The following is a 24,037-nucleotide window of genomic DNA, read 5'->3' as shown; positions in this document are numbered from 1 at the left end:
CTACCATGCCTTTCTTGCCTGGAGGAGAAAGGCATGGGTAAGCCCCTGGTGTGTTGCAGTTCAGTCCCCATGTTCAGCCCCTGCCGATACCCAGTGCCCCTTCTTGCTGTGGCGAGAAAATGAGGCAGAAATAGGTGAGACTTGAAATGTAGAGCTTGTTCGCTTTAAAGGTTTTTGTGACAAGAGCTGTCCTGACATACACACTAGGGCAGACATAGCTTATCAAAAGTATTCTTTAATGTATATAGTTTTAAGCCGTTCCTGGAAAATAATTATCTATATTTGGAAAATGATATTGCTCATCAAGAGCATTCTCCTCCCAAAAGCTGTTAATCAGCTAAATTGACCTGGCAGAAGTTCTGCCAGTTTTAATGTTTCAGATAACTAAAAGTTAGATTAAATGCCAGCTCACCTGCAGTGGAGCAGACCTGTCCCGTGTTGGGTTACACGACCCAACGCATAGACCCTCCTGCCGTGAACAGCTGGGTGTTTAAGTTCTTAGGACTACAACTTGAGAGAGGGAGATGGAAAAAAAATCCTATCTGTAGGTCTAACGGCATATGGGACAGGTCTGTATCCCTTTTTCGGTTTCTAAAATTCAGGCTCGTTATCCCAGACCAGACCTACTCACTGCTTAGACTGTACTAAATGCTGTGTTTAAGTGGCAGGTGTCAGAGCTCATCCCAGCTCAACTGGCATCTTGAAGAACAGGAAATACGAAGGGAGCTTCAACGCCTGCAATTTAGGAGACAGTTTGAAGAGCACATAGTTAAGACACGAGAACACACTGTTCGCTGATGGATTAGAAACAGGAACTCAAATGGAAATCTTGGATTTATTCCATTATCTAGCAGGAAAAGGAATGTTTCAGGACAAGAAGATGCAGGGGAAGCTGATTATGTTCTTTGCAATAATAGTCTTCATCAAAGACACTGAGGAGATGCCTTCTTGTGAACAGAAATACGAGATGACAAATGTAATACACTGAAAAAGTAACAAGTCTCAGCTCTGTGTTGCTTACTCGGGCATTGTGAAGGATGTAAGAAAAAAATAGCTGAATTGTATTCAGATGCAATATTTTGCAGGAAAGTGATATGATGATGCAGACTGATTCCCTCCTTGCCCTCAGTCTCCTAGACCTCTTTTGAACCTTGAGAAAAGACTTGACAAAAGAAATCTGACTGATGCAATTTTAAAACCCCTCAGAAGAGGCTGTTCAGGAAAATGGGTCGTTACAAGAAGAGGAATTATTGTAGCAGATGAAAATCAGAGTTGTCTTCACTGCACTGGTAGCTTGAGTTTCACCCCAGCTGTCTCCTACTCGCACACGGGAGGTTCTAACTTGGATTAAGCGATGTTTTAAGCTGAGCTGCTTTGCTCAGGGGGGAGCTGGTTGCTGCTGACACTCAAACTGTAGCAGGGAGGGGGCAGCTCAATCACAGGGGTGCTGCTGCTGCTCCTCAAGCCAGCAGGTCTTTTTTTCTTTTTTGTGCTCTCATTCACAGGGAAGAAATCAAATATAGTAAATCCTGGCTAACAGTGGCAGTGAAGACAGCTTCTGCAAGAGAGGGCAAGGAGCACAAACAGTCCATTTTCCATAGGGTAAGATGGTCACAAGGGGATGTCACAGGGGACTGCAGCAGGACTGCTGTTAATAGCAGGAGAGGTTGAAAAAGACTAATTGGATATACATGTAACATTTTTAGTGTCACTTATACAAAACAAATTTTGCCTAAATATTTCAATTGAGGGGTTTTGTAGTAGTTCTAAAGAGTCTTTATGATCCATTTTCTCTATCTGCCATAACGTACTATGGTCTGGGATGGCAACAGGGCGTTCAGTCTTCATTCCACCTTTTCACAGAAGATGATGAGCCTGAGCCACAGAGAGATGAAGGAATTCAGCCAGGATGGATTCAGTATCAAAGCCAGAACTGAAATTTTAAATTTGCTATTTCAAATTGCACTTCTCTGCTCAGATGAAGGGGACATTTCTACTGGCTGGCTCACCTTCGACAGCGTAGTTTATGTGGAACAAATGCTCCTGTTTTAAGTTAGCATTGCTGATCTCCCACTTTTTCTTGTGCTTGTTTGCATCATATAACTCATTTGCCCTACTTGTTGCTTGAGAAGACTTTTGAGGGTAGGCCAGACAAACTATATCTCCTACTTGGGTTACAAAGCAAGTAACCCAGGGGCTGATTTGCTCTAGGATGCCTTCAACTGTATCAGTGTCAGTTTTCTGTCTGCATATCCAAAGAGAGTGTTTTGTGCTCAGTTGTCTTTATCCACGTAACTATCTTCAGGTCTCCCATCAGTATGTGTTTCATGTGGGCAGGTGCACTTGCAGAGGTCTTTGCTCATTTTTCCAATTGAAATAGTTTTATGAAGGGTAGAGGGACAAACACTGACTTCCTGCTGAACAGTGATTTAGATACTAATGGTAATATTTTTGTAATTAGAAGGTTCTTCTTTTTAATTTACCAAATCTTTAATAATGATGTGCTTTTGTAAATAATCTTTTTAGCTTTACCCATTTGTGGAAAGGACATTATTTCAGATAATGATTAACTATAGCATTAAATGGAGAATATCTTGGTTCATTTACTTTGTTCAGATTATTTTTATCTCCCAAAGACACTATATGGGTTTCAGCTTTTCAACATCACATGCTCTGCCCTATTTGGTCCTATTAACCATAGTGGGATTATGTTCATGTGGTTGGTCTGGTCCCAGGTGCTCAGCACCTTGAATGAGCATGGGAACGCAAACGGAAGAGGAACATATATATACATATCCAGCTGTCCTATAGCTCCAGAAAATTCACTGGGGATATCCAGAGTTGAATTTAGATGAAAATTTTCATTTCTGTGCAGATCTTTCCTGGAAACATTGAACACATTAGGAATTTGTGCAAGCCCCAGGCTGTTTGTATCTGTCTCTGCATATTCATAAAGCAGTGATCTGGCATGGCCATAGCTGGTATGGGTGCGTGTATGCACACGTCCTCATACATGCACTGCATCTTGTGTGCAGAAACAGTTGCGCATATGGGAACTTCTCATCGTTGATCAGCAGCTGAGAAACTGATGACTATTTCTGCCCATGCTGCTTTTTAGAAGATAGACATGAACACGTTAGAGGAATGAGATAAACAGCGGAACTGACTTGCATGGTAATAGTTCGTGTGTAAAACATTTTGCATGTGAAGGATCAGCTCCTTGTCTCCATAAATGCCAACCTATTACAGATTCAAATCCAGTGGATTCACAGTTGGGTCCCTTATTCTTAGGCTCTTTTTCTCAATTGTCTCTTTGAGACCTTCATCCAGGATATTCAGAGTAGAGATTTTTTATAATTTTGAAAAGACTGAAACATCTGGATGTTCTAGATGCTCACCCAAATGCTTTGCCCTGTGTTGTGCTCTCGGCTGTATGGGTCTCTCCGCAATCTGTTACTGAAAAGGGCTCATTTTTAGTGCTAACGCCTTATCCACAGTCCTTGCGCCAGTCTGAGGAGCTCAGAGGGGAGGACTGGAGAGCCCGATGTCTTCCCGGGCCAAGCAGCCTAACAACTACAGTCCCATGTGCAGCCTCTGTAAGCGATCTGAAACCTTGGAGAAGTTGCTGGGGACACTCTGACCCCTGCCCAGCTTCTGGTGTCTCACAACATCTTCCTCCAGCTGCCCTGCGAGGACGCAGGGAAGAGGACCTGGCAGCCCTTGCTTTGGCCAGACAGGATTTCAATGAGCTTTCCTTGTTGCCGTTAAAACCTCATTGACAGTAGCTATGAAAATTGCATTTATTTTTTGCTCATCTGTTTCAGGAAAAGATTTTGAGGACCAGAGTGGAAGAACTGCAATTAGGGTCTGCGAGAAAGATAAAGGCAAAAAATAATGAGGCCTCCCTTAAATGAGAGCACATCACTAACTCCAAGATGAGCTCGCACCTCTTTCACCCTCATAAAGGCCACCTCTACTTGAACAGCCACTGCTGCTCCCTCGTAGAGACGTGTATCTAGGATGGAAAGCAGTAGCAGAAAGCCCATCTACCCCTGTGATTCCACTGCGCTCGCCCGTCTTTGACAGCTGGGTGCACTGATTTTTGTGTGTTTCACAATTAAAGGGACAACTTGGAGTCTAGATACTTGGGACAGAAAAGCTGTTTCTGGTTCTGTAGTGGTTTCAAATCTCCCAGGTAATTTTTGTGAGGGTGTTTCCCACTTTAAAGCCCTTTCTCTTTGTGAGTCCACGCAAGCAAAGGGGAAAACCAGCAGGATTATACTTGGGGAACAGGAAGAAAGTCCAGAATAAGTAAACTGAGAAAGCCCATTTCTCTATACTAGCTTCTGGTTGTGTCAAAATGGAGAGGGGTGAGTAACAGCAAGCAGACAAATTCAGGCAGAATGGGATTTTTGTGGGCGCTGTGTCCCTTTAAACGTGAGATTCTATTTTGTTTTTAGGAAAACCAAACAGACACATGGAATAATCCTTAATTTCACAATGACGGCAGATATTGCTGAGCACACAGAGAGGAAACCAGCACATTTTTCATTCGCTTAGGTGGCCCACTCGGAGGAAATCTGATAGATTGTGTGAGCGTGTCTGTCTCTGACACGCTGTGATCACATACAGCCACCTTGCAGGTGTACAGACTAGGCTTTAATTTAGTTAAATCAGGTAAGCCTGTGGCAGGGAGCTTTCAGCCAGCCACCTGCATAAATACCCCAAGGTGCTGGCAGGCTTGCTGACTATGTGGTTGCAGTTTCACATCTCTTGGTTGTGGTACGGACATGCTCTTTATTGCTGTCAGCATGTTGTTTGCCCAGATTTTTTTCTGTTCTGAGGTTTAAAAGGATGCTCGAGAAAGTATGCTGCTGAATTTCAGGTGACTAGGATTGCCATATCAGATAGGGGTGTTAATGCGTATGCTGCTTAGAACAAGAGAGAGAGGAAATGAAGGGTTTAGATTGTGTTCCTTGATCAGAGATTGCTGAGTGATCTTGGATAAATCAGATAAAAATATTCCCATTCAGGTGCTGGCAGTTCCCTTCCTAAAGCCCTGTGGAGGTGCCAGAACAGTCTTCAGTGGTGCAGGGTGTCCTCAGCAACCTGTGAATCCAGTGAGTGCTCAGTGCCTTAGCTAAGGCTCTTGGGCAATTATTGAAATTAATTCTATGGATTCGGGTGTCGGGTCAAGTTTACAGTTCTTGCCTTAACCTCTCTGTTTACCCAGCTGGCAAAACCCGTGGAAGTCAGAGCTCCCAACTGCGAGGCTGTGTTTGGTAAGACCACTAAATGTGGAGGGAGATCCTCATTTTGCAAGAATCTCACTATATTCACCTTTACCACCAATCTTCCTGAAGTTAATTATCTAAACTGTCACTATCTGATGCACTTTAATATAGGATGATGATTTGAAGATTCATTGATCTGAGGTGAATATGAAATGCTGGTCGATGCATTGTAAGGCTTTCAGAAAAGGAGTCGGTATTTGCTCTCCCATGTAAATCTTTGCTGCATCCCCAGTGAGTTTCGGATCATGCTGCAGTTCTGGGAATGAGTCTGGAAACGCAGCGTCCTCTGCCATAGGTATTTCCTTAGGTGGGGGCAGCTGCGCTGGAGCTCATGGACTTTATTTTACCAATGCAGTCACTGAGGGAGAGGCAGGACGCACAGCCTAGAGTCCAAAAGTTAAAGGTGTGCTGATGCTTCCAGAAAGGAGGTGGTGGTAGCACGAGTAATAATGCAATGTGTCACCAACAAAAAAAACAAGAACAGGTTTTCTCCCCCAGAAAACAGGTTTCTGAGACTTTTCTGAAAACGAGGAAGAAATGTCAGGCTCCCAGAACTGGAAAGAAAGGAGCAGAGACTTTGAACGTTGGGCTTGTTTGGTTGGGTTTTTTTCTTTCTATTTCCCTATATTTCATCCTAATGATTCAATGGGCTGTGGAAGGTACATGGGTGAGTTCTCGCCATCTAATCCACCTATAAAAATCTGAACTGGTCCTGTCAGTGCTCATTAGCTGACATACAGCTTCCTTCATTTCAGCCTTTCATCTCCTGATAGAAGAGGTTTCCAGGTGGGGCCTCTGGGTTGCTTTCCTGTTCTGCCTCCTTCGGCATGCGCCAAGTGTGACTCTTCTAAAAGCAGTGGAACGGAGACAATTTGGATCAAGCTCATATGATGCTTGAGCGCTGGTGGGAACCTGAAAGACATGAGCTATGGATCACAAACTTGTAGGCTTTCAAGCTCCTGTGGTTTTGTTTTGTATACAAAATATATGCGATTAGGCTTTCCTGTTGTCATATGATTTAAACCCAAATAATATCACAGAATCGCATAGGTTGGAAAAGACCTTTAAGATCATCGAGTCCAACCATAAACCTAACACTGCCAAGACCACCACTACACCATGTCCCCGAGCACCACATCTACAGGTCTTTTAAATACATCCAGGGATGGTGACTCAACCACTTCCCTGGGCAGCCTGTTCCAGTGCTGGACAACGCTTTCGGTGTAGAAATGTTTCCAAATATCCAATCTAAACCTCCCCTGGCACAACTTGAGCCCATTTCCTCTCATCCTGTCACTTGTTACCTGGGAGAAGTGACGGACACTCACCTCGCTACAGCCTCCTTTCAGGCAGTTGTAGAGAGCGATGAGGTCTCCCCTCAGCCTCCTTTTCTCCAGGCTAAACAACCCCAGTTCCCTCAGCCGCTCCCCATCAGCCTTGTGCTCCAGACCCTTCACCAGCTTCGTTGCCCTTCTCTGGACACGCTCCAGCCCCTCAATGTCTCTCTTGTAGTGAGGGGCCCAAAACTGAACACAGTATTCGAGGTGTGGCCTAGATTATGCCAGATTAGGCATATGCCAGATTAGGCACGGTATCTTAGAAGTGTTCAGGAAATGGTGCTTTAACTGGTAACGCACACTAGTCTAAGCAATGTTGCTGTCCACAAGTTACTGGTGATAGACCAGGTATACACAAATTAATGATATGCCCCATTGTGCTTTTCAGTGAGTTATTCTCTATCCGTGTGTTATTAATGCTGTAAGTAAATGTAGGTTTTCGTTGTATTAAAAATCCCAGCAGAATTTCTGGGCTTGGCTTTTCAAACACTGTAAATGCTTCCTCATGTGAGTAGCTCACTGAGGGACTGTTCATAGCAATAACTGCTTCTATCAGCTCTAAGGATTTCTCTTTTATTTTGCATAAACCTTGCCATACAGACAGGACAGGGAGCAAAGCATCTGTCCTACTAACATTACAGAATTCAACTTTTTATAGGGGATAATATTGAAATACGGGCGTGGGGGTAGATGAGTCAGAGGTGGCAATCAGCAGAAGGACTTCAGGGCAGAAATGTATGGCTATTTCTTACTCCAGGATCACATTTGCCTGGGATTGCTGTAACGCTTTTTTTTTCCCCCACAGAAGATGTAACAGGAGCTGAATTTACTTCCCTGCTTGGAAAGCATCAAACCATACTTTTTCTCCTACGTTTCCACTGTTTAAAACCAGCAGAGTTACTTTAACCTTCTTTCTTTCAACCCTTGTTAAAAACACAGGGTTTGTCAGTCTGGCAGGCTGGGTTTCAGCATTTTGTATGACTAAATGTTAAATTGTTGGTACTGTTTGGAGTACTCGAGCCTGGCAGTTATCTCTAGATGTCTGACAAACACTAGCTTGTCTTCAACTGCTCTCACAAGCAGCTTTGCTTGATTTTCATGAGGGTTTTTTTGGCAGCCACTTAGATCTAAGAATACATTATCAGTCTCTGTCCAGATCCTCATAACTTGCAAACCAGGCTTGCACCCAGGCTATCTGGAGAGAGCAAAGGGGAGAATCCCCTCTGCGGGCTGTGGAGCAGCAGCAGAGGTGATCCAGGGCCATGGTGAGCATTTCAGTGGCTGTGGTTGTCTTTGCCCCTTTGCAAGAGCATCTGTGGCTGCTCCAGTTGCCTAGCCCACCAGCATGGACCCGATGCCTCCATGAAGTTGATAGAAGGAAAAAAAGATTTCCTGAGGCAAAGCTGCTCCTCTGTCCCAGGAGCAGGAGCACCCAAGGCTCTTGCTGGGGAAGGGGAAGGTTTGAACTCATCCCTCTGGTCCTCAGCCATGCTTTGGCTGGTTTAGCCCATCTCTGCCGTTGTCCTTGCTGCTGCGGAGGGCACCGTTGTCCCTTGCAGAGCTTCTCTGTGCCTGCCCTCCCCAAAACGCATTTGCCAGGTTTTATGGAGACCTTTTGCCTCCGTGTCTCACAGGTTTGGCCATGGCAAGAAAGTATGTGCTAAGTCCTCAGCATAGAGCAAGAAATGTAAAAATCAGAGGTTTAACCTCAGGGTGCTTCACCCAGGCTTGCTCTAAGCTCAGGTGTCTCTTTGCTATTGAATGGCATAATATTTATCCCACTACAGCAAGGCTGCCAAGCCATGTGGCTTGGCAATTGGACATGCACGCGGATTATTCTTTGACATATTTAGAGAGGCACACCTACCAGGCATCGTGTTTGCCCACATTTGAAATAATCTTGATTTAAAGAAGAGGGATTACAACATCCAGTTTTCAGTCTCAGGCTGCAGGAGTGATTTCAGTTAATTAAATGGCATCGAGACAAGTTTGGGAATTGTGTGAGCATGTAAAATCAAATATAAAGGAATCATGGAAAGGCATCGCAACATGGCTGTGAAATGAGTGAGGCACCTTCACAGCCCCGTTCTGTTATGCATTTGGTGGTAAGGATTTAGAGCAGTGCCATTATATGTAGTGGCAATCAATTAGATAAATATCATATGAACTTAAAAGTATTTCCACTGTTTATAGGATTCTTCTTGCTGACTTCCTACGAAGTTGAATTCCATAGTCCTTCCGCTAACGCACACAAATACTCTTTGTACTGGCTGGTGGGACTGTAATTGTGTCTTCTTGTTTTCCACTGTATTGGTGTATTAGTGCTTCTGTTTCCACTGGTGATTTTTTTTTTTTTAATATCGTAGGCATTAGATCTGCCTTTCTACTTCAGTTTCTCTAATACCCCTTACTGGACATCGGAAGGAATGATTTTGTTTTCTTCTTTTTCTTGGACATGGCTTTATATTAAAGTCCCCCAAATTAACTCTTCTAAGATGCAGTACAGTTCTATTCACAGGACATCTGAAAGGCGTCCAGCCTGGGTTGTTACACGTAATGGTTGCAAATCTGGGCTCTAAAAAGCTAATTTATGATGGGCTTTTTTCCCTAATTTGCTTATGTCCATGTGTACACATGTACAAATACACACAGGTACAGGCAGCTGGAAGTTGGCCTGTAAGTCTGGTAATTAATCAAATGTCACAGCCAAATGAAAATACCATCCCTGGCCATAACCTAGGTAACAACACCCATTGCTATAGAAACCTAATGCATGCATGGAAAAGACCAACTATACTTAAGGAGGGGGAAAAAAAAAAACCAACCCTGAACACAGTAGTTTAAGTTCTTTCGAATTTTAAAATATTGGGGAGTAAAAGTGGCAAAGACTGTGCGAGTCAGATACGAACAACTTTCTTTAGGAGTTACTCTGAGTCAGAGACCGCATGAGCAGACGCGTAGAATAAGTTGCTAACTTATTTGAAGTGTAGCTAAGGTTCACTAGAAGTCTCTCTATTGATTTTTGTTGGGAATTAGATCAAGGCCTTTGCTTGTGAGTGAAATGGGAGAAGGAATCAGTCACAAACTATCTCCCCTCTCCTGAAGTACAGCTTCACTTATGAACAACAATGATTAAACATATTAGCCTATTGCCACTTGTTCCATCCATTTTGAAGATGTGGAGCACATATTTCAGTGTTGCTAAGATGATGTAATAGTGTATTTTACATTTCCCCAATACTTTTTTGTAAAATTCAAGAGGCTTCATATACATTCATAGCGTCACATCGGAAGTCATAAATCACTGCTGTGTGTTAGGTAAGAAATGTCCCTAGCATTCACAGAAAGGGAATTGGAATCAGAGGAATCAGCTTATTTGCTTGAGGAGCTGGTATCCTCTTTAATTTCACTCCTTTTTATCACCTATACCATTATGTCAATTAAACATTTTACAGGTATTTGTGATCAGTGATTTTTGTGATCATAACTCATATGATCGTAACTGGGTTTATGATCATATTACATACAACGTAAGTGTGATTCTTGCTTTGGAAATAGGCACAAATCAGGAGTAAGTTGAGATTTCTTTTTCATACGCGTGTATAAATGAGAAAAGAAATCAAAAGCAATTTATGAATCAGACTTGCCAAGTCAAAATTTATTGCAGCTTATTGAATACATAGTCTCTAATGTCCCTGGCTTCTGGAATCATGTTACTTTATACAAGCTTTCATTTTCTTTCTTTAAAAAAGAAAGGAAAAGAAAAAAGAAAAGTGCTTTTTTTTTTTTCTTCCTTGGAATTTTATAGCCCCTTCTGAGTGCAGAGAAATATTGGGAAGACTTAGTGTATCAAAGAACAAAATGCAGATAGGAACCCTCACATTTATAGGTTTAAATACCATGACACTCTGAGGGTTTAGCTGGTGATTTTTTTTGGCATTTGAAACCAGTATTACTGCTGAATACAATATGTATATGCAAATGTTGTGTTCATTACAGTAGGACCATATGCATTAAAAGAGCTACGTAGCGACAATGTAATTTTGTTCGTTTAATCCTGGGACATATCAATGGAAAATCAAGCATCTAAACCAGAAATTAGCTTCATTACTAGAGCTGCACTGCATTGACTTCACATGCATAGCTTTAGGCATGGTACTTTGAAAATATTGGCTCTCGTTCTTGGCTGTGCAACATTCAAGCAAGGTAGCTGAACTGCGTGTGATGCCAATACATGAATGAGTTAATTGGATCGGCTTGTAAAACATCTACGGCTAATCCAGTGTTTTGGTAGCTCTGCTGTGGCCGTATCAAGGCCACTTATAATAACACGGCTATTGAAATGCTGGGTTGTATTTACATTCTAGATGAGGAACGGCTTGTTGGTGTTGCTATACCGTACTCAGAGTGCAAGATGCAGGGTTTGTGCCAGCGGATCTGAACATACCCTGAGCAAAACAAGGTATTTGGGAGCAAGGTCAGCTTGGCCACTCTGTGGTGTTATGGCCAGCAGAAGCTACAGTACTCAGAAACAATGGTCTTCCCTTCTGCGTGTAGTAGATCCACACAGCCTAAGAATCCAAGCCCAGATTAGTTGCATTGTCTTATTAACATATAAATGACCCCCTGTGAATCCCAGAGGGAATTTTTGTGGAGAAGTATTGAACAAGGGCAGCAGCTCAGTTTGGAAATCACAGAAAAACCCACCCTCATCTTGAGCAGAATGGCTGGGGAGATTTTTAGGCCTCCTCACAGAAGTGGAGATGGACCCCAGCATCCTCAGCCAGAAAGGATAAGGTCTATATTAGAGGCAAGGCATACAAATCCCCTGAGGGTAGGACTGGAGCAGGGGGAAATGAAAATAGCGTACATGATTTATTTTTGAAATGTGTAAGTTTTACAGATGCTAATGTAAGGAAGAAGGTTTCATGACATTTCAATAAAAGTCAGACCATCTGTTTCTGTCTGCAGTGCAGACCTGTGCAGCTTCACGCTCGTGCGGGAGAACTGGGAAGCCACGCTGCCACTTGGAGTAAGGGGGGATCAAATGAGAATGTTTCATTATCCACGTGGGATGAAATTTATAGAAGATGGAAAGCAGATCAGATCTGAAAGCTCCCTAAAGTGAGAAAGCTTGTCTTTAGGAAAAAAAAAACCCCAAAGCCATGATTAGCCACATTACAGACTAGAGCCATCCCGTGTGCTACCATCATGATAAGCATGTGCTTTTCCCATGAATTTCTGTGCTAGGTTCTGTTTTACACGTTATCTGCAAGTTGTCCTCTTGTGAAGAGGAGCAGGAGTCATCTCCATGGTGTTAGAGGGGTCCGATTAGCAACCGAAGTGCAAACGGGGGCAGCTGAGTCAATGGCAGAGGTTGACCCCAGCAGCCTGCCAGGAAGGGGCAGCTTCGCATTCCAGCTCGGCACGGCGGGAACTCGGCCAGCCCTGGCTGCCCAGGAAAAGTCATGAATTAATGCATGTCTCTGCCGAGGAACGGGGATGTGCTGACGGCATTGCTGGGGCCTCTCAGAAAAGGAAGGTAATGGACTAGGTTGTGCTTCTGCCCCCTGTTTGAAGAGCAACTTTTAACCCTTGGGAGCATATAAATCACGGTTTAATAAACTGAGATGTGTAGGTTGTTATTTTGGTCTACATCTTATTGCGGATAATGCTCTACATATTCGATGTAAATGATACAATGGGTCTGACTCCAAAAGCAAGTGTGTAGCTCAAGGGATAAATGACATCGGTGTTCTCAGTGGAATGAGAGATGCTGCTCTGATTAAGTCTAATGGAAGCTAATTTCTGCAGAGCCCCATATACTCTACCGCTGATGTCTTGCCTTTGTTGGGTTTTGTTTTACATTATTAATTAACCATACTGCTGCTTCCAAGCACTTGAGACCCCTTTGAAGTTGCAGTTTGATCAATTGATATGCAGCATGCTACAGGTATAAACACCTTATTGCATTAAACTGAAAATTTAAGTAGTTCTGTGGCCGGAGAACTTACCTAGGAAGAATTTCTCAGTGCTGAATCATGACTCCATGTTGCTTTAGCAAAACCTCCACCACCAAATGTTGGCTTTGGTCTTTAAAAATGCCTGTTGTTCTGAGCAAATGTATTATCACTTTTAAGAGATAAAACATGCATTGCCACATGTTTTAAGGCAGTTGTATGGGCAAATAACTTTCTCTCCACAGAACAAGAAAACTGCAGCCTGGAAGGGATCTGTATAGTGGTTAATAATCTGCTGTAGAAGAGCTCTACCGTGAGGTTTTCTGGCTATTTTTTTCTGCAAAGTGCTCAGTACTTTGGGATGATAGAGCTGGTCCATGGTACTACTGCAGAGCTGGATGGACTTATTTGTATTTGATGCTGATTCTCCCGGGATCTGCAGAAATCTGGTTCTGTGCTTTTGAGCCATCTGACCTTCCCGTGCTTTGGCAAGGCCAGCTCACGCGTAGGTGATGCTGCCTGTTGCAGGGAGGGCGATGGTGAGAGCACGCTGTGCTCCTGCATCCTCTTCCCCAGCAAATGATGGGAGCAGAAGCACCATGAGTGCGGGGACGCTCCCGGCAGAGGAGGGCAAGGAGGAGGTTTGTCAGTAGAGTCCTGTAATCCCCACGGGGATATAGGAGAACACAGCAAAGTCAGCAATTTCAGCACAGATTGGCCCTGTAATCTTCACGAGGGAATGAAATCCCCCCAAGGACAGCACCTGGCTCCCAGCAAGGTTCCCGTCTCTTGCTACTGATGTCATCAAAGACACTTGTTTTCTGCCAGTGCAATTGCATGATTATTTCCAAACTTAGTCCTGAATTTGGCTCCTGTCCATTGGGTGCTGGAGGAGGGATCGAAAGATGAGGAGGAGGGATGGGGAAGAGAAGAACTGGGCAGAGCGCTGCTCCGGAAAGAGGGGGAACAGTAAAGAAAAAGCCTGCAAGCAGCAGGAAAGGGGACCCTCGCCCTCCTCAGCATCATTGCTCAGTAAAGGGGAAGGAAAGCCTTCTGGGGAGCCAGGGAAAGCTCTTGGCTAAAGATTTTAGATCAGCCTGAAAGGTCCCTGGGAGAGCCCAGAGCTGAGTAGAAGAGGAATGAAGTGGCCATGGATGGCCATGAATATTGAGGCATTTCCTGCATCCTTCACTTCATATATATTGCTGGCAGAGAGTTTCCTTGTGTTCAGCAGACATTTCTCCTGTCTTGGTTCAATTTAATTTAGGTAAGTCCCCAGTATCAGCCAAACCAAATGGCTCCAAGCACGAGAGAGGAAAGCCGATAGCTCCTTAGGGAAGGAGAGGAAGGAGACTGAGTGAAAGGGCTGAGCCAGTTTTCCTTGATCACGTTACAGCACGTGACCGGGAATCACAGGGTCCCCGGCTGCGTGTCCCCCATCTACAGCAGCCGTCCACATGTCTGTCACACTCTGACACTGGATCTGCAGCAACTGTTGCTTCAGCCGGCTGCTGGCACGTATTTATCATCAGCGGAGTTGAAAACAGAGCCAAAGCAAAATGTCATTAAAACTCCAGCTCTAGACATCAAGAGAAAAATGGAAAAGGATTTATCAATGTGAATGAAAACAATGTGATATATATATTTTTAAGCACAGGTTTGGGATATTTTCTTTTGGATTTTGGTTGATTTCAGGTAACAGATCAAAGCAATGAAACAAAACATAGTAATGTGTTCTGTTGTTCCCGCATGGATTTATTTCTACCTGTTTCTTGCACACTGCCGTAGTATGCAGGTGTGCAGTGGACGGGAGCACTTTCACCACTGGTAGGACACGGGGCACGGGGAAGCAAGGTCATTGATTAGCGCCGTTGTGTCTCAGCAATGACAAAGTTACATAATTATGTCCGTCAGGGATCCTTTTTCTAATTGCATATTGCTGAGGGACTAGCACAGATTGTGCCTTGTTTACCTTGGCCATTTTAGCGGCTAAGCCCGCTCCGGTTGATATCCTTTCTGTTTCTGTAGCACTCAGCTCCTCCTGCGGCCAGCTGTGCCCAAGCCCCCCTATCCAGGTTTGATTATTTTCCTTCACACTAAATAGTTTTGATTTGCTGTCAGAGCCCTTTAATTTCATTGCGGCTTTGTTTACCAAGATGAAGCAATGCACTCAGAGCAGAGAGTAACACAAATAATCGTAATTTTGGTGAAACTGCCACCCCCCCCAGCTCCTGAGCTCTCAACCTTCCTGCTCTGCCTGCTCGGTACCAGTGGTACCAGCACACCCAGCTCCCATCTCGTCTTGGTTTAAACCTACTACGACTCTTGCTGCTACCACAGTTGAATGGAAGTCAGTGCCTTCTCCAGAAACTGTGTTTGCTGGTCTTAACCCTGTAAAGTGTCAAGTCTGTGCTAGGAAGTTGCTTTCACCCAAACTCCAGGACTTTGTGGGGTGGCAGAACCTGGCACAATCTGTGCTTGGAAAAGGGCTGAGCACTCCTTTTGCATCATTGGGACTGACAGGGCTAAGGCAAACGCTGTCAGAGATCCCACACTTGGCTCCAAATAGTGTGAATACCTTCGACATAAGCTCTGCAAGGCTAGTGGCCAGCCACGTGATGGTCCGGAGGTCTCAGCTGGCCTGGGCTGGTGTTCAGCTTGTACCAACCGTGGTCCAACACCGGTACAGCTGAGTTGTTCCAAGCTGGATCCCATTCAAGTTCAACAGAACTTCAGGGTGATGCTTCATGTTCAATCCTGCATCAAGAAAAAAGTGTCAGCTAAATATCAGCTACCTTCCACAAAACAGTGATTGAATTGCTTTTACAGTGGTGAAACTTTGGCAGAGTGTATCTGTTTAATCAATGCAATAGTTTAAAAAAAAAAAAAAAGAGGGGAAAAAAAAAGCTTCTTGGGGCCACAGCTTTACAGTGTGATGGAACGAGTGGTGCAAATGAACTGCTGAAGCCCCCTGATGTGACAAGAGCCTGTAAGGATAAATCTTCGAGAACCATTTGGAGAGCCTTGAGCATTATTCAGTACTCTCCTGTCCTCTCTTGAAAGGAGAACATTGCAGAACTTCCTGATGTTCTTTGCAGTCAATCTGTAAGCTCTTGGTTGGTAGGAGTTAAGGATCATATGTTCATGCTGTCTCTGCAGTGTCATCTTCTGTTTTTCTGGAGGTGTCAGGAACATAATCAGCTGTCAGAAAAAATAGAGGCTCAGGAAAGCAAAGGATGTGGTTTTCTTGGCAAGTAGAGTCTCATCTTATGTCCTCTGAATATGGACTGGAAGGACTAGACACCAGTCCTCTTTCTCAACTGGTTTTTGCAAGACCTGGCTCAGCTAATGAGCTATCAGCCACAAACCCTTATCTAGATGGCTCTTTAAAACCAGCTGGTCTTTCACCATCTGACTGATTCTTTTGTGTTGAGCAGCAGCAGATGACTCTCAGCATCAAATACAGTTCCGCTGACATTCGGTAAACTGGGGTAATATATAGTGGTTTACTACTTGCAGAAGTGCCCGAAAACTTGTCATGGTCTTTTTGTGGAGGCAGATTCAATCTAAATGGCTTTCTGAATGGGAGTCCTGGGTATCTAGGGGATATGCAGGGACTGGGGTAGTGATGCTGCTGTCCGGAGCTGCCTGTGCTTCGAGGAACAGCCTGCAGCACTGCCTCGCTTTAACAACTGAAAACAACCAGCTTTCCAGTGCAATAGTTACTTGTTACAAGGAGAAAACAGCTCATAATTTATTTTCAGAAATGAGGTCAAAATAGTGCAGCTGGGGAGGGAAGTGACTGGCGCAGCAGGTTGGTAATGAGATACAAAGTCTTTCCCTGCTAGGTTAAATCCAGCTTCAGTCAGCAGTGACTGAAATCTTTTATCATTTGACAGTTGTTCACCGCGGCCTTTGCGGTGTTGGCTTTGCTCCGTGACATCTGAGTCAGTACTTGCATAACCAGCACGCTGCTCGGCTGCCCGGGCATCACACGGGGCACAGGGGGCTGGGCAGGTTAGCGGGGAAGCACCCGCTCCTCTTGCCGAGATCACGCTTGTCCTGTGAAGAGGCCTCCTGCCCTTCAGAAGGTTTTAGGTTGTACGTACTTTCTTCCTGGTTTGAAGCCCTGAACCCTGTCTGTTTCCAGCCGTGTCCGTGGACAGGGCGGTGGGGTGGAGGTTGTAGAAATCATCTACTCTGAGTTGAAGAGCAGCATTAGAGCGGCTCTGCCAGGGCTGTTGCAGCAGCCTCACCAATTGCTCGATCTCGTCCTGGCTGGTGGAGCCATCCCTTCCCCAGGAGGTCTGGTCCTGCCCTCAGGTTCCCTTCTTGCAGCCTCCTCTGAAGCCCCTCTCCATGTCTGCCCCTGTGTTCACAGAAATTCTTGAGGGGTTAAAGCCTTAAATAAAAGAGCATAGGTGTCTTCTGTACACGTCCTTTCATTGACCATTGTAGAATTACAAAAACCAATAGGGCAGACGGTCAGATCACTGCCCACAAGTTGTTCTCTAATGCAGATCTTCTAGTAATGGATGCAGCTTTCTTACTGATCCACCTAGGGAAGGAGATACTGAGATCAGATATTTAAGACCTGTCCATGCTTTTCTCCTCTGGCACGTTAGCCAGTCGGAGTTGTTTCTGCTTTTTGCACTTGTGGTTTATATAAAGTTCATATCATAGACTTTGTCCGCATCTCCGATGTCTGGGCTTTCAGATATTGCCTTGTCCTAGTCAGAGAGGTAGCAAACTTGGAGGAAGGTCCTCTGCAAACATAACTGCTTGGCGATGCACTGAGCTTCCACCTGATGCAATGAAAGCACCAAGCACTCTGTTCACCTTACGTGGTTTTTATGGCTGCTGGATTTGCCTAGCTTCTGCAGTTTAAAGTGTGCTAGTCCTCTGGGTTTGTCACTTAGCTCTCCGGTACGTGAACAGACATGGCTCAGCCTTCCTGAGTCTGAGGACTGAAGCGATGGCTGTGAAATCCCTACTCTGCTTTAGAGTATTAACTTGAGTGTGAAATGAGGATAGTTGGAGTGTCAGTGTGAACTGCCTGTCCACAGCTGATGCTGGTGTGCAGGAATGGGACCAAAGTCTCCAGGGACTTAGGGAGACACCTGTAAAAGGATGAGAATTGGGATGACGGGGAGGAAAGGCAGAATGAAAGGGCAAAGGTAGATTTGCTTAAATAGATCAGTTTTCCCCACTGAGTGAGGGAAATCTCTGGCATGAAGGTGTCCCCGGCTCCAAAGAGTCTGCTGTTTAGGTACTCACTCTCAACATGCTGAGTCCTTTTGGCTCTTACTGTTTTTTATACGCTTTATAGCAGGATGACAGCTCTGAGGAGTAAAACAAGCCAGGAATGTGACTGCTGTCATGTGCCGGAGGCATGCTGTAATAGTGACCTGGGATGGGCTGTGGGGTGAAGCTGGGGTTGGGTGACAAGGGAGGGGAAGGATTTCCTGGAGAGGAAAATTGCCTGGCCGGCCCTTTGGAAAAATGTAAGCACGCTCTGCTGAAGGGCACTTGTGCTCCTTCCTGCCAGAAGCTTGCAGCACCACAGAGCTGGGTGTTGAGAGGAGGCATCAGCTGCAACCTGTTGTGCAGCCCAGCAAAGGAAGCCACCCTGCGGCATGCTTTTGGGGGCTGGTCTTGCCGGTGCGCTGGTGAGTAGGCAAGTGGATGAGGAAGGTTTAAATCAGCCTGCAAACAGAAGGTGAACTAACAAAAAAAAGGGAATGTGTGAGGAATTCCTCTAACTTATTCGAATGGCATCAGTCTCTAGTGGACCTGAAGTGCAGCATTTAACATTTTAGCAGGAAGGGTAGAGAGGAGAGGAGGTGCTTGATCTGCAGAAGAAGGAGGTAGATCAGGAGTCAAGGAAGCATATGTGGATGGGAAGGCACGGACCAGCCTTGCGTCAGGTAGTTGACGCAGAAATATCAGCAATGTGTGTGGTCAGTATAAACACTTGGCAATGGAGATATAAAATCGGACCAGGTGTTGGTTGTTCCAATGCAATGGACATCACTGAAGTTTAGTCCCCTCCCATGAGTTTGAATTTTACTCATGGGCAGGTAAGAAGAACAAGATGATGGAGTTTAAGGGGACCTCCAAAATGATAGGATCATTCAATATCCCAGGGTGAGTGTTTGTTCATTTCATGTGACTGATATTTATCCAGGTATGTGTTTAAAGTTCCCTTTAGGCTTTTGTTAACAAAGTAGGGATTCATTTCTGGATGAACTCTTTCTTTAAGTAGGATGGGCCCAAGTGCTCCTGGCTCTGTTGCACATGTGGCGTGCTTGCTAAGCGTGTTTGACTTGCACAGTTGTGGCAACACCACCATCTTTGTAGACGTACGTTTCAGCGTACCTGGGATAGCCTCTTGGGGTACCTCCTGGCTCCATGCTGCAGTTTTAATGTACAGATGTGATATCGCTGCTCTCCAGCCTCATTTCATTGCTGGATATCATGACAATACTTTATTGGTAAGAGTGTGGAGAATCACAGCAAGAGGACAGGGCTTCATTTGTTTTTAAGCTTACCCAGCTTCTGTGCTGGGAGAAGAAAATAAGATGGTAACTGATTCATCATATATGGGAAGCACGGACTTGCCAGCGGTAGATAAGTACATCCCAATTCAGGGCGTATTTTAAGTCTTTCGATATAGTTGTGGGTTTGGTACTTGGCTGTGCAGCTGCCTTCTCCCCTTTTTTCTCCCTCGTGCCCTCAGCCAGATCCTAGATGGAGAACTCTGTTCAGAGCCATTGTTAGAACTTGGGCTGTAGTTTTCTGTACACTTCCAGTGGTATAAACCAGCAATGCCACGGCACAAAGTGATTCTGCTTTCTTCCTGGCCCCTTTCCTCCTGCCCTTATACTTGTGCCAGGACGAGTGGTTGTACTGCATCGGGAAACCAGTCTGGATTAGAGCTAACCAGAAGGACAGAGGTCTGAGCTTAGTTGTAATCTACATCACTTCAGCATCTAATTGTGAAAGGCAGAAGAAAGCCAGTGTTGTGTGGATCATTTCACGGGAAGGAGAGGATTAGTCTCTGAGCAGGCTAGTGTCTAGAGAAAGCAGCTGTTTACTGCGCTAATATTCAGCTAAAAGCATGATCCAGTACCAATGAAGGCAATGGAAATTATACTACCAAGTGGCACAAGGAGCAGGAGCAGGCCCATAGCAATTTATTTTCAATCAAACAAGAGCCATGAAGTCATTAGTTATTTCTTCAGAAGGCTTTGGTAGGTGTGCTAGAGAGCACTGTGCCGGCTCTGCTGTGCCATATGTGCACAAAAAGATTAATTCCCAGGTTAGCAAGACAGGAATTATGATGAGAGAGAAGTCTGAGTCAGACACAGTGGGGAGAGGCAAATGCCACAGGCTGAAGCAGTGCTTGGACTCCTGTTGAATTTTGAAAAGATCTGGAATGAGGGAGATTTTTTTGTTCTTTTAATAAGAGAAGAACAGAGGGTTTGAAAAACATGAATTTCAGAAGCAAAGAAATTGCAAATTACGGCTTCATTCTCTAGCTACAGCTTTCCTGAGGATTTGGAGTACTCTGCAGATACTTAATTACTCTCACCTCAGTGCCCTGGTAAGCACTGCAGAAAATAAACAGAAGTAAACTGTGCTGTGAGCCTTGCAATCCAGCTGTAACTCTGATGCCTTTACTAGCACCTCTAAGCTATTTTCTTCATTGTAAGAGTAGGAAACTGAGGCTAATGTAAGCCGATAAATTAAATAGAGAGCAGGTCCCAGGACCTGAGTCCTGAACACTCTGCTCCAACAGCCTTATAACCTGCCATTCCGAACCTCAGAAAGGGGCACAGTCTAAACGCTTGCCTTCTCGCTGTGTGGTCGTGGCTGCGGGCAGCATTACAGGATGCATTCCCCTGGTGCCAGCCCTGGAGCTTTCGTGTGTATGCTGTAAATGGATATCCTAGTGGTCTTTATGTGCGTTAATATTCTGTCTCTCGGTTACGCAGAGAGTAGATGTGCTATGCAGATGAAATCACCCACAGTGATTTCAGCGGGGTTCTGCAGGCTCAGATTTAGACTGTTCTCTTCATTAATTTGGAACTCTAGTGACATACTTGTAAAATGTTTGGGGTTTTTTTCAGTTTCCACGGGGTGTTCCTCTGCTTTAGCACGTTGCAGAAATAAGGTACAGAGTTAAGGCACTGATTTAGAGCAAGCAAGCTGGGAAAATCATTGCCTCAATTCCCTAATTTTTTAAATTTACATTGGAAGAGCATATCATAAATCATAGGGCAAGCAACAACTTACCTTGTTCTGCAGCCCCCCAAGCAGCTGCTTTTAAAAAGCTGACATTTAGCGCAGTCATTAAGTATGAAATCCATAAGTGTGAGATTAAGCATCAGAACAAGCGAGTACTTACTTCCAAACTTGTCTTTATATGTTGTGCATACCCTATTCCCCCTCCCACCTTTCCCCCCTTAATTTTCCTCCTCTTTTCCTTTGCCTGTCAAAATGTAAACCCTTCAGGTCGGGGCCTGTGTTATCTTCCCTGTTTGCGAAGCACGTTGCACACAGCGGGTGCTCCAGAAGCAAAACACAAACGATGACGATGGTAACTGCGGCTTGGAAGCTTTGCTGTGCAAAACCAGGGAGCGGGTGCTGGGGCAGAAAGCAGTTACAGCAGCCTCTAGCAGAGGACAGGGTGATGGAGAGACAGACAGTGCTGGCCACTGAAGTGTCACCAAAGACAGGCAGTTTGCAGCTTTCTGTAATGGCAGGGGAGCGTTTAGCTCAGCTTGGCTCAAAACAGCAAAGAAAGCCTAGATAGGACAACTGAGGTTAATGTGGAAAGAGCTGTTAAATGTTAGCTTTAGCAGCCAGACGTCTTTGCTAAAATAGAAAACAAAAGTTATTTCATTAAAGCCTCCGAACACAAAGTACTCTGTGAAAGTTTAAATGCCAGGTGGTGTATTAAGTAAATAAAGTAGTCCTGCTGTAGGCACTGTTTCTCACAGCAGCCGGCTATAACCAGCACATAGTACAAGCGACCATGTGAATCTCTGCCATGTGATGTAGTGCTATGCCTGGCTAACGTGCTGATACGGGGCTGGGAAGGCAGAGGGGAGTTTTCTTTCAGCAATTCTCAGTATGTTGATAAGGGCCAACTGTTGCACGTGGCTTATTTGCATGGATGGGCTTACGCTCTTTAGTCATCTGGTTTGGATCAGAAAAAGAAACTCGGGGTTCGCACAGATGTCATGTGTCTTTCCAGCTCAGTTTGAATGAAGAGGAGTGATTGATTTTCATTTTAGTGACTTTTTAGATTGGTATCATAGTACTGCACAGTTAGCTTTTGTTACAACCCAGCAGTTACCCCCAGGCAGCGGCTGCAGAATGTCATATCCCATTATCGGCAGTCCTGGGTTTGTGTACAGCAGGAGCCATTTGGAAGGTGGAAATCTTAAACTCCTCTTGCTCTGCCGTCAGTGGCAGGATTGGAAAGTTAGCCAGGTGATTCAGAAAGTGAAAAGCTGGTATTGCAAGCTTCTTGACCCCGTGCTCTGTGGGTGATGGATGCACAGGAGGATAAAGCATTCTTTGCTCTCGTGTGCTTCTCATAGAGATGCGTGCCCAAACCTCCTCCTCCTGCTTCTTGCGGTTCGACAGGATGTTTCCCCATCGCGCTGTTACCTGCTGAGGATCACTGTTAATACTTTACTCCTATCATTGCACTTGTGCTGGCAAGGTACGTGTTGCCCGTGTTTCTGACAGCGCGTGCTGGCCACAGCCATATGGTGCCTGGTAAAGTCTTGGTGCTGAGTCTCTCAATATAATTACTATGCTGAGCTAATTGCTCATGCCTGGCTCAGGCACTTATGCAGTGGCTACCTCAGTCACTACCAGGACCTCGTCATGTATCGCCTGTCAGGCTGTCAAACAGCAGTGGAATGTGCATTTGGCGCTCTCAAAAAAACAAACCTGAAAAAAGCCATTCTTCGGCATCAAGCTCATGGCTGATCTCTGTTTCTTTGCTATGAATTATTTTCCCATGGTATTCTCTCCAGTATTTGCAAGACAAAGGAGAAGGAGTGGCAGAAAACTGGGAGTTAGAAGCCAGACTGGAACCTTCCTGCCAATGAGAACTAGAAAAATCCCATTGGGAGGGATGCTCTTCAGCAGGATTTTTGGTCTCTGCTTGCTGTGTTTGGATCCCACGTATTTGTTGCTTTTAAAAGCAACAAATTCATAATTGTGTACATCTCTGGATCCTATGTGCTACTTCCTGCAGCTTGCCTATAGCCCTATGAGCCCAAGTTCACAGCCCCTGACAGCCACCTCTCTCCTGACAATCAAGCCCCCTGATCAACTCAGGTACTCTGATAGAAATTTATCTGCTGATTAAAGGAAAAAAGCAAGTCTGTTGAAAACAGGCAGTGCGAAACCGAAAGTGATGAAACTCATCTAGTTGTAGAGAATAACTATTAAGAACTGAGTGTGAAAACGCAGGCTGGCCGTGGGGGTTTCAGTCTCAAAAAGGTGCTAAGCTTGGGAGAAGGAGAGGGTAGAAACCACCTGCAAGGGTGCTCGGGCAGTGGGACCAGGGGAGCTCCGCGGTGTAGATCCCCCGCGGCTGGGAGCCTGTCAGACTGATCCAGCCTCATAGCGTGGAGGTGAGGACTGCTTTGCTAACGTATCCAGAACCTCGCAGCGCACTCTGAAAAGGCAAAACAACACAAAGCCGAAACCTCCCAAGGCCTGCAAAGCTCTCTGTATCTGAGACTGGTGGTGTAGCCTGCGTTCAGTTCCCAGATGGTGGGTATTTGAAAAGCTGTTCTAAGGAAATGAAATACTATTTCAGTTATGTTCTGTAAGCCATGCTGACATAACGTGTCAAGTCTTTCCAAATTTGTCAAGTACATTTAACAAATGTTAAGATAACCAATGTACAATTCTGGGCAAGGTGTAAGATCCGCTGTCTAATCAGCAGTGCAGGAGAAAGCTGTAGTAAACCCTTTAAAGGATACAGTGTTGGGAAACTGTTTCTCCTGATCAGCCTTTCCTCATAAAGGGGCCTCGAGATCTTCAGAAAGAACATTCTCAAAACTTCACTAATTAAACTCTTCAGCTCCCTGATTTTCTCAGTTTTATGAGGAAAAGGTGTTACACTGCAATTTCCACAGATGCAAGTGTTGTTTAGGCGTGTGAATAGACCACAAGCAGAGGAGAACGGGCTGAATCCTGGAAACTGATACGGCTTTTTCTAAGGTTTTACAAAGTGAAATAGCTTCTAAAGCAAAAGTTGGTGCTTTCAGGTTCAGGTATTTCTGTGGCTGAGACCACTTAAGGAGTGGTTTCCTTTGCTATGTTTGAACTAATACAAAGAAATCAGATTTTTACTGCAAAAATATCATTTCCCTGTGAAACTTTTCAGACAGCATATGATATTTTAATGACT

The 24,037-nt window shown here is 44.8% G+C and overlaps 1 protein-coding gene and 1 long non-coding RNA gene across 3 annotated transcripts in view; one reads left to right on the top strand and one right to left on the bottom strand.

Moving 5' to 3' along the window:
• The window catches only part of PRKAG2 (protein kinase AMP-activated non-catalytic subunit gamma 2), a 229,291-nt gene that overhangs the window by 123,015 nt on the left and 82,239 nt on the right, over positions 1-24,037 (top strand). The gene's annotated exons all lie outside the window — the stretch shown is intronic.
• The window catches only part of LOC142405269 (uncharacterized), a 38,333-nt gene continuing 29,165 nt past the window's right edge, over positions 14,870-24,037 (bottom strand). The window contains exon 3 of the long non-coding RNA XR_012774109.1: positions 14,870-15,348. This is a non-coding gene — a long non-coding RNA (uncharacterized LOC142405269). The remainder of the gene's footprint in view (positions 15,349-24,037) is intronic.

Source organism: Mycteria americana, chromosome 2 (genome assembly GCF_035582795.1).
Source record: "Mycteria americana isolate JAX WOST 10 ecotype Jacksonville Zoo and Gardens chromosome 2, USCA_MyAme_1.0, whole genome shotgun sequence".
NCBI classification, from domain to species: domain Eukaryota; kingdom Metazoa; phylum Chordata; class Aves; order Ciconiiformes; family Ciconiidae; genus Mycteria; species Mycteria americana.
This window is presented reverse-complemented; position numbering and strand designations above follow the sequence as displayed.